Source organism: Crocodylus porosus, unplaced genomic scaffold (genome assembly GCF_001723895.1).
Source record: "Crocodylus porosus isolate Cpor-Errol unplaced genomic scaffold, CroPor_comp1, whole genome shotgun sequence".
Taxonomy (NCBI): domain Eukaryota; kingdom Metazoa; phylum Chordata; order Crocodylia; family Crocodylidae; genus Crocodylus; species Crocodylus porosus.
Window position 1 is genome coordinate 103,344,021 of NW_017728886.1, and position 10,495 is coordinate 103,354,515.

A 10,495-nucleotide genomic window follows, 5' to 3' on the forward strand; every position below is an offset into this window, starting at 1 on the left:
TGGCAGCAGGAGAAAGAGACTCAGTGGAAGAGCTAGAGTCCAGGTAGGGAAGAGAAACAGAGTTCAAGTCCTTGGTTGAAGAGAGGGTTGGGGGGTGATAGCTACCTATCCAGGCTGGAAAGGGGTCTTTGTCTAGTAGGTGTTGTCCAGAGAGGGGTTGCTGGCAGGGCCTCTGGGTGGATAGGTGGTGTGGCATGGTGCTGGTCCAGATGGACAGGGCATCCCAAAGAGTCAGTCTTCACTACCCCTTTTTATGGGGCAGACTACCTCTGATCTCCTATGGGGAGGGCCTGTCCAGGCAATGTCAGTCCTGTCCCAGAGGGCTCCAGGTGTTCTTTTTGAGCATGTGCAGCCTTGGCACAATGGTGGGTTGCCTCATCTTTTGTTTCTTGAATGTTGAGGGTGATTCCAAGGGCAGGGTCGTTGGTCCAGGTATTGGTGTTGATGGTTTGGTCACTCAAAGGGAGCTATTTTTAGACCTACTGCCACTGTCTCTCAAGCACCCTCATTCATCCCCATTCATTCAGGAACCCAGTTACATAAGAGGGGTAGGTGCGAGTCAAGGGTTACACAACCGAGCCTGGGGACAGGATGGAGACTTGACAAACAAAATGGAAACTTGACATGACTTATGCTAACTTACATATGCAGGCCTAAATCATATAGCACCAGTAAAACAGTAATATAGAACAGTAAAAATCAATATAAACGTAATTCTTATACAGTATGAAGAAGGAGAAAAAACAAAACACATACAACTTGCTACCAAAATAAAATGCTGAAGCTTATCTTATGTCTTAGCTCACTTATACTTATCTATAGGGAATAGAGAGGGAAAGAAAAAGTCAGAAATGGTTGGGGAAGGGGAGGGAATGCATTTTAAAAGGAAAAAAAAAGGAAAAACTGAGGGTTTTGCTACAGCTCCAGTGAAGTGGGATCGAGTAGTGGCCCCAGCAAGGGGGCAAAACAATAGCCCCAATTAGTGTAGAATGGGTAACAGGCCACACAGAGTAGGGTTTGCAGGGGCAGCCTGAAGGGCTGTGTATGAGGGCACAGAGTAGGGCCTGTGTGGCCTGAAAGACTGCACATAGGCTGGCCCCAGTGGCTTTAGAGTGTAAGCCCCAGGGAGGAGGCAAAGACTGATAAGTTGAGGCCCCAGTGAGAGGGCATGCAGTGCATGTCTGACAATACCTGAGGCTATGGTGGGCCAGAGACTGAGTTGGGCCTCAGTAGGAGGGCTTGCAGGGTACATCTGAGGACACCTGAGGCCAAGTGGAGCCAAAGGCCAAGGGCAGCTTAGCAAAGAAGCTGGGGGAGTGATATTAGATTTTGGATGCCAACCATGAGGCATGGGACACAGTATAAGGAAGGTTGGAGCTGTGTAACACCCTTGGCATCAGGGCATAAAATGGACAGCCCCATGCATTATTACATCTTTCTTTATACATTAAATCATGACAGGTGAGAGAGGGCAGACTGCCCTAGACAAGGAGGCAGGTCAGCTTTGTGCCCAGCCTCGAGACATCCCCTTGTCACACACCTTTTAGATGTCTCTGTGATCTTATACCCATGTGTGATTCTGTTACACGCTGTTCAAGTTCCTGAAACTCCATGAATGCATCTCATTGTGTAACACAGAGTCACCTGACCTTTGAGCAACAAGTATGAGGGCTCACCCACCTTTTGTATTACCAGTCTTGTAGGGACTGGAATATGGTGGTATAGAATCACACTTAAGTGCTTAAGGCTGCTTACATGCCTAAGAAGTGGAATAGAATCTGGCCTGAAGTGTTATTCATGCAAACACTGATGTTTACAGCTGCAGGGAACAGTAAACCAGTGTGAGACTGCATAAAAAACATTAGTCTAACTGATACCTATTAAAGCTTCTTACATCACTTTAACTTGTATTATCAGATTGCCTCCAATGGTCTAATGTGCAGAAGAATGATTAGGGCTATTTCCACAGTAAGTGGAAATATTAATACAGGGAATTATAGTCACTTGAGCTACAACAGAAACAAACAAACAAACGAAAACCCCTTAAGTCAGATCTTTTGCAAAGGTATAATAATATGAACTTCCTTAACTGTCTGAAAAGACTTTGATAGAGATACCCCTTGGCAATATGTATGGCAGAGCGTGTCTAAGAAGTTAGCTTTAGATTTTATGTCCCCAGAAGGAATGTTAAACCATTAGCCCTTCAACACACTCTATCAGTTTCATAAATGCCTTGCTAGAATACATCCTATCTATTCTTCATTTATACCATGGAAAGAGACAGAACATCTCATTTTAGGAAGAAGCTAATTCACAAATAGAATAAGAAACAGAAATTGTCTTCAGGCATGTGATGAAGAATAACAGAGATAATGGAATGATCCTCTTAAGAGAGATCCAGAAAGTAAGGGTAGGATCTTGTTTTGGATATAATTTTTGGATGTATTTTTGTTCAGGTAGCATCTTCTAATATACAAACATCTTCTTTAGGATATGACAAAATGAACATTTGTTTTGCATCAAAAGAAAAAAGTCCATTTAAAAATAGGGATGTGAAAATCTTTTTTAACTGTATGCTGAGACACAGAAACTGACCGTGTTATACATACAGTATGTGAGCTATAATGCATCTGATGCACTATTGCAAGAGGAGAGGATTAATACTGATAGTATATTCAAATTGCTGTTTCTTACTAGCAAAACTTGGGTCAGGTTCTGATAACAGTTTTACAAGAATTAATATGAATTAATTCCTCTGAAGATGGAATAAATCTAGGTTTGTTTTTGTTCAAGTGTGAGGATAATCTGACCCTAACCTTGTACTTAAACTTATAAATTTATCTTGCTTTTTAGCACATAAAAAAATAAAACTGTTAATTTTTTTTTTTCAAATACAACAGCCATTAAATTTGTCAAAGATTCTATAGTGGCCATTGGATATTTATAGCTAGTTACATACAGTGGTAAACTTCAAGTAAATCAGACAAAATCCAGTTGACTGTAAAATACATGTGCTAATTTCTATTTCATCTTTCCTTAAGGCTTATTCCCACCATGAGGGTTATTTCACAGTTTTTAAATTGTAGAATTTTGTATTTTGGATTACAGAAAAATCTTTTAAATACATACTGTGCACAGATCATCATATTAGCTACCACAAGGCTTTCTGCTTTTATTTCCTAATATTTTGCCATACCTTAATGACCCTGAATTCACTTAAGACTTGGGATACAAAATGTTTTTGCTGAAGACTTGTGACAGTTTTTTCTCATTAAGAATAAAATTCTACAATCTAATACAAATCTGTCATAACCAGCTGAACTAAAACACTTTGGGTACTGAAACACATAATATCAGTCCCTGTGAGGTTCTACAGATCTTCATTTTAAGTCAGATAATGAAAACTGAGAGTCAAAAACAATAGCAGCCAAAGGGCCTTTTAAATAAAAGAATTTACATCTTTGCTTATGAAGTCCAACACACACAAGAGAAATAGTGGATAGGTGGGAGTGGGGAACATCACTGTGCAGATGTCCACTGAAACCACCTTAAGTTAGGGTGCCACCCTGCCCTGCCTTCTACCACTCTATGGCTTTCCTTCCTATGACTCCTAAATGCATTAACTCCTAAATGCATTAAACTACAGCCTGTAACCAGTGCGTTCACTCCTTCCCCACCACCTAACAGTGCCAGAACCTCCACGAAACTAATTTTGCTTGGAGTTGGAAAAAGTTTCAGAAGAGTTCAATTAGCCTGGGTTACTTAAGGTTAACTGAAATTTTTCCACACCACCTGGCTCATTTCCTCCAAGCACCACTAGTTCTTTCCTATCACACCCACCTTAGTATTGGAAAGCAGGGGGCTGCAGGGGGAAGCTGCAGCTGCTATGCTTCCATGCCTCTGCTCCATGCTTCTGCTGCTGCAATCTCCTTCTCCCTTCCTATGCACTGTATTACTGCTCACAGCACAATCTAACTCATGGGTGACTAGTGCCACCTTAGTCGGGGGGGGGCATGTAACCCACCCAGTGACCAGGGGGAGTGTCACAGGCTGGCTGGGCGCTGTGAGTGCATCAGCCATTAGGCTGCTGGGTTTGGGATTGAGGAGGCGAGTTGGGAGTGAAGTAAAGGCAAATTTACTTATAGTTTAGCACACAACAGTTAACACAAAGGTTAATGCAACAAACAGATAGTACAGTAATAAAGAGCTAATAGTGAATAATAACAACAAATAGAACAACAAAGTGTTCCCACATGGGGTTGGCAATTTATCAGCAGTCCCTCTATGCCAGGTGCGCGCTAATTTGTTCCAGCAAAGTCAGGCGTACCTGATCGACGCTGTCCGAGGGGTCACCAAGAAGGTCCGTTGGTCAGGATCTGGTCTTTGCTCACACTGGGAATCCAGGGCCCAGGCTTGGTACAGTGATAGTCCTTCTTTCCCGTCCTTCAAACTGGTGACATGGGCATTCCTTTATGCCTTATCCTATGCTAATCTGTTGGCTTTAGAGCCACTCACAATCTTGCCCTATAGCTGTTACCCTATGGGATTAAATGGTGTTAGAAATTATCATGAAAGGTTACTGCCCAAACTCAGGTTCACCCAATAAGCAAATTACACCACATTACTTTGAGGTTTGAAATTAGCATTACTCTGCCCAAGCTCAGCCCCTTGGTTTCTTATTCCTTGGATTCTTTGGAATGTGCTAATTATATTAGATGGTCAGATCTTGTTATGGCTGACCTTTAAAAAAAACTGTTAGATCAGCTAATCTTGTAGTTTTGCTTATTTTTGGGGCTCAGTCAGTCCCATGATCAGTGCAAACAGTTAGATTCAACACTTTGGTTAAAATGTGACAGACAAATTCCACTTGTGGGTTGCAAACTTGCAAGCTTTGCATTAGCTAATCTTAACTGCTAGACAAATGCCTGGATGTCTCCAAGAGCATATATTTATTGCTCATGATAGTAACACCTCTGGTTCTGGCCACCACAGGGGAGGGGGTCCCCCTGCAGCCTATCATGCTGACTGGGAAGCAGCCATGGTGCTCCCAGAAGTGGCTATGATGCTTCATCTGGTGCTCCCACTCTTTAGCCGGTGCTTGCAAGAGCGGGCTTCAGCGCTCCTGACTGCCCCTGCTGCCCGTCACCGAAGCAGGGAGCGCGGCCTGTCAGGGGGTGCACCAGTGCTCCCAGGGGGTGCACATGCATCCCCGTTCACCACCTACACATTGCCACTTGTCTAACTTAAGACTGATTAACTTTCCACAGACTAAGTACGGTGTAAGTGTAATTTCACCTTTAGACACGACCTCCTTCAGAAAGGCATAAGCTTTTATAGGCAACAACCTATTCTGTCAGACACTATGGCAGGGGTAGGGGCAGGGGCAGGGGCAGAGGCCCACTTACTGAGGTTTGGGGAGCTGTCGAGGGCTGCATGGGTAGCCCTGCTTCTTGACAGTTGCCCTGCCCCCAGTTGCCATATTGGGACTAGAAGTCCCGCCCCCAACCCCTGACCTTTGCCACTGGAGATCCCTCACCTTGCCCTGGAAGTACTCCTTTTGGTAGGAAGGGTGCAGCAATCTTGAAACTGGAAAAAAAACCTAAATGGTATACACAAAAATAAAACGTACTATAACTTATTTTAATTTTATTTAAAAAATATTTTTGTACTGATTTATGGGTTTATGAAGTATATCTAGAGGTGACTGCATAATAGTTCAAAATACAGTCCTACTGTATGTTATGTGTAAGCAGTAAGGGGATATAAGTGGTGGAGTGTGGTTGGGTACAGTGTGTGTATGTGTGTGTGTACTGGGGTGTATGTATGGTGGGTGTGGGTTATGTTGTTGGGGTGGGGGCTGTGGAAGGGTGTGGGGTTATGTTGGGTGGGGTGAGAGAGAGACACACAGGTCCAGGCTGCTGGCTCCACTGCACGTAGCTCTAGCAGACTGCATGCAAGCCTCACGCGATGCAGCCAGACATACCCCACACTCAGGCTCTGCGATCCTGCTGCCCCACCCTGGGACCCTGCTGGTCTCAGGGTACCTGCATGGACTCCATGCTCCTGCCCACCACTGTCATTTCCCTGCATTCCCTCCTGCATGCTTGCCTGCCACTCCCCATGGCCCCTGCCATTCACTGTGTCACTCCCCATGGTTCCTGCCACTCCACATGGCCCCTTCCATTTCCTGTGCCACTTGCCACTCCACTCTCTGTGGCTCCTGCAGCCCCTGCCACTTGCTGCACTGCTCCCTGTGGCTCCTGCTGCTCCCAGTGGCTCCTGCTGCTTCTTGCACCACTCCCTGTGGCCCCCACTACTTCCTGCAATGCTCACTGCAGTCTCCACCACTCGCTGCAGCCCCCACCACTTCCCTCAGCCCCCACCACTTCCTGTGTTGCTCCCCACGGCCCCCACCACTTGCTGTGCTGTTGCCACTTCCCATGCTGCTCCCCGCAGCCCTTGCCACTCCCTGTGCCACTACTTGCAGCCCCCCTCACTCCCAACAGCTACCACCACTTCCCGCACTGCTCCCCATGGCCCCCTTGCAGCCTCTACCACTCCTTGTGCCCCCCCACTGTATCTGCTTCTCTCCACCCCCACACTGCCTGCTCCTTCCCTCTATGGCTCTAGCCTGGTCTGGGAAGCTCTATGGGGCTTGCGGCTGCTGGGCTGTTTGCAGCAGTTACCACTCCCCCATCCAATCTTACCTTACTTTCCACTCGGACAGAGGAAGGTGGGGGAACAACTCCAGGCAGAGGCTTCTGGTTGGGGGCTGAAGTGGGGTGGAGCCAAGCCGGCCTTGCTGGTCAGCTGCAGGCTCCAGCTGGGTCCTGCTGCTACTGGCTGCCTGTAATTTTGACAGGCAGCCAGGGGCAGAAAAAAATTAATTTTCTAAAATGTTTAGAGGCCCTGTGGGCTGGATAGAATGGGGGTAGGACTTTGCCCACTCCTGTATTATGCAGTAGTAGTTGGAGAGACAGTGGGACTGAGAGGATTTTGAGAATACTGAAACCAGGATTTGTTTCTACTGTGATAGGACAAGGTCAGTTGCAGTTAAAGCCTGAGGAGGAGTTTGAATTCAAGGTAGACAGTGAGAATAGGAACAATGCATTTAAAGATGTGAGAAGGAATAGGATTATGAGAACAGGTGGAAGTGGATGGCATCAGTGTTGGCAATGTGGGGGGAGGAGGAAATTATTGAGGAGAAAGAGAGAAAAGGAGGGAGGAGAGGTGTAAGAAGCAGGAGATCTTGATATTCTCTTTGAAGAAGATTAGCTCATTTGGAGAGAGACTGGAAAGGAAGAGGAAGAAGAGCATTTAATGTTCCAGGAATTGTAAGAGTCACTCCTTCTCAGTCTGATAAGCTATCTGAGTATGTCAGACTGGCTGCAGCTGCACATTATCTGATGGCTCTAGAAGCGTAGTAGTAGGGCTGTGCAAAGCTTCAGTCTTGATTCAATTCTGCAGACATTTGGCCTGATTCAGTGGCCAGTTCTTCAAATCTGAATCTAACCAGAGGACCCTTTAACCTCTGCAAATCGAATCAGAACCCTCTGAATCGATTCAGAGAGATTCGGACATAGACACAGCTTTAAATGTTTTTTCTATATATCTCTAGGTAGCAGGGGCTCGTGAATGCTGTGATGCTGGGGCGCATGGAGAATCCCACAGGGGTGCAGGGGGCTCCCCAGCGTGCTTGGCAGCAGATCTGGAAGTGGACCAGAAGCACTTCCGGTCCGCTTCCGGGTTTGCTCCCGAGCATGCAGGGGGCCCCCCTGCACTCCTGTGGGATGCTCCATCTGCCCTAGCATTGCAGCATTCACAAGCTGCTCCTGGTGCCTCAAGGTATAGAGAAAAAACATTTAAAGCTGTGTCTGTATCCAAATCGCTGATTCTCTAAATCAGCATCGAATCTGCAGGTTTGGATTCGACTGAATCGAATCTTCAGATTTGGATTTGACTGAATCGACTCAGCGACAGTGATCTGAATCAACAAATTGAATCACCGTCCCTGATTTGGGCTGAATCGGAATTGAATAGGGCCCACTTCACACACTCCTAGGTAGTAGGGCCCTGTGTAAGCCAAGCATAGTGATGGGCAGTGTTCCCTCTAAGCTGCGTGGCCGACATCTTGAACAGTAGACCGAGGTGGAGGATACTGTTGTAGCATGAACTGAACTAATGTAGCTGATGTTAACATACAGTGTAATAATAGTGAAATGTACCCATGTTAGTCTTGTCCTGTAAGCAACTTTAAAACTCCCATTTTATACCCTTCTGCTTGACAAAAGTGAATGAACTTTGCATAGCCTTTATGTAAGAGTGTGTGTAAAAGGGTGAATGGTGAGAGAATGGCATAGAGATGGGAGAAGAAGATTCAACTGTTTATGTAAACAACAAGGCGCCAAATGTAAGTTACCAACCATTAACTAACTAACCAACGGCTGAAAAATCCCCTTGAAGCTTGAAGGCACAAGGAGATAACAGAGGAAGAAATTCTGCCAGATGGGCAACAAAAACATTCCAGGGCCAAGATAAGCTGAAGACAAAAGAAGAACAACCGCAAAAACAGAAGCTGGGTATGGAAAAACCCCAAAACACTGAAACAAAGGATGAAACACTTTGAAAATGCCAAATTGGGTGAGTCTCCTTCTCTACTGCTGTTTCATCAGAGCACAGATGCATCTGTTCACCCCACTCCAGCTGTTATCTTCAAATCTGCTATCTTCAAATCATCACATCTACTCAATAAGCCCAGATTAGCCACCCTGGGCTGATATTAAGCAACTATATGTATATGTATAAGCCTATGTGTAATGATGTGTATGATGATTTGTGTGTGTTTGTATGAATGGTATGTCTGAACCTCAATGTCTAACTCATGTAGTCAATAAACGCAGCACCTTGCCTTATCCCCCTTTATAAAGTCTCGCTCGTAATTTGAGCAATTGGCTGAATGCTGTGATGGCTGAAACTCTGACAAGTTCTCTGAATCCTATGTAAGCACCCCCTTAAAGGTGAAATACCAGGGAGACAGAAAATGCCCAAAATGTCCCAGGGCTAACCTGACCAGGCAGACCAGGACCTGCAAGGTTACACCTGAGCCCAGAGACTGCTTCCCCCAACAACAAACAGAGCAATATCAAAGCAGTAGTAGATAAGACACTGGAGGTAAGGTGAGACCAGTAAGGACCTATAAGTGGTGTAGACCACAGTGGGCATCAGGTTCTAGGGTGGCTACCCCCCACTTCTCCCACACTTTGGGTATCACAGCAAGGGCAAGAAGATAGGTGAATAATGCATCAGATAGGGCATTGACTAAGGCACTAAGAATAAATGGGAGGAAACTGAAAAAGGGGTGGGTCAATGTTAGAGTAGCTGATGTTTGATGCAAAAATAATAAAGCAGAAGGGGCTGAAGGCACTATGTGGAAAGATATTAGTTGGGAGGAGGTAGAAGAGAAAGAAGGAGAATAGAGGAAGATTAGAGGAGCTGAATATTGGAAGGAGAAGAGACAATAGAATGACAGAGCTATGGAGACATGGCAGCCAGAGGAGAAATTCCAGGGCTATTGTTAGCTGGATGTAAGGAAATAAAAACAATAGTGAATCAATCAAAACTTAAAGAAAAGATATCTCACTTAAGAAGGGAAATAATTAAAGTGAAACATTGTAGAGAAGGGTTAATCAAATTGAATACGCAGAAAAATCAACTGAGCAGTGAACTAAGCGGAAGCAAAGATATTAATTAAGCAGAAAGTAAGCAAGATTTGAAATAACAAGTTATATGGAAAATGTAAAGAGATCCACTGCCATGTCAACAGCAGAGAATCAACTGCTAATAAATTATTAAACAGAATCAAGCAGCCAGGTAGATAGCAAGAGTTCAGTCAATCAAACCCAGATGGAGAGGTCAGGTCATTGTTCACTGGTTTTCACTAGTAAAGATGGTGTGTTGTTAGCAAGGAGGACAGCTTTCTATGTTGATGGTCCAGGTTTTTTATTCTGATCTCTACAGGGGCAGAAAAGCTTGTCAGCCATCAGATTACAGGAAAACATATTGATACTGAGCCGGTAAGGCTAAGTACTTTGCTGTTCTCAGAGTGAAGTTTGAGTAGCCATATTGCATTAGAAGAGCCATCTTAACTCAGAATCTCCTCTTCTCCCAATCTTGGCTCTATGCAGAAGTGATACGTAGGGGGTGCACGTGCACCCCCTGAGTGTGGCAGTGCACCCCCCTACAAAAAGGCGCCACTGACACTGTTGGCAGCACCTCTGGGTGGTTGCCACTCGCCATCCCACTGCTGACACCACCAGTGGTGTCTGCAGGTGGTCCACGTTTGTTGCTGGGCACCGCTGTAGGCAGCACCTGGGGGTAGTCGCCGACCCCTGGTTGGCAGTCACCACCCCTCAACCCCTCCCTTCTGCTGCCGACAGTGCCGGTGGTGTCTGCGGAAGTGCCAGGCTCCTGCCACCAGTGCAGCCGTGCCTCTACA

General features: G+C 45.5%; 1 long non-coding RNA gene across 1 annotated transcript in view; it reads right to left on the reverse strand.

The window, feature by feature from the left end:
* Window positions 1-1,526, reverse strand: part of LOC109323276 — a 2,931-nt gene extending 1,405 nt beyond the window's left edge. Inside the window, exon 1 of the long non-coding RNA XR_002104607.1 lies at window positions 920-1,526. This is a non-coding gene — a long non-coding RNA (uncharacterized LOC109323276). The remainder of the gene's footprint in view (window positions 1-919) is intronic.
* Window positions 1,527-10,495: the final 8,969 nt, after the last annotated feature.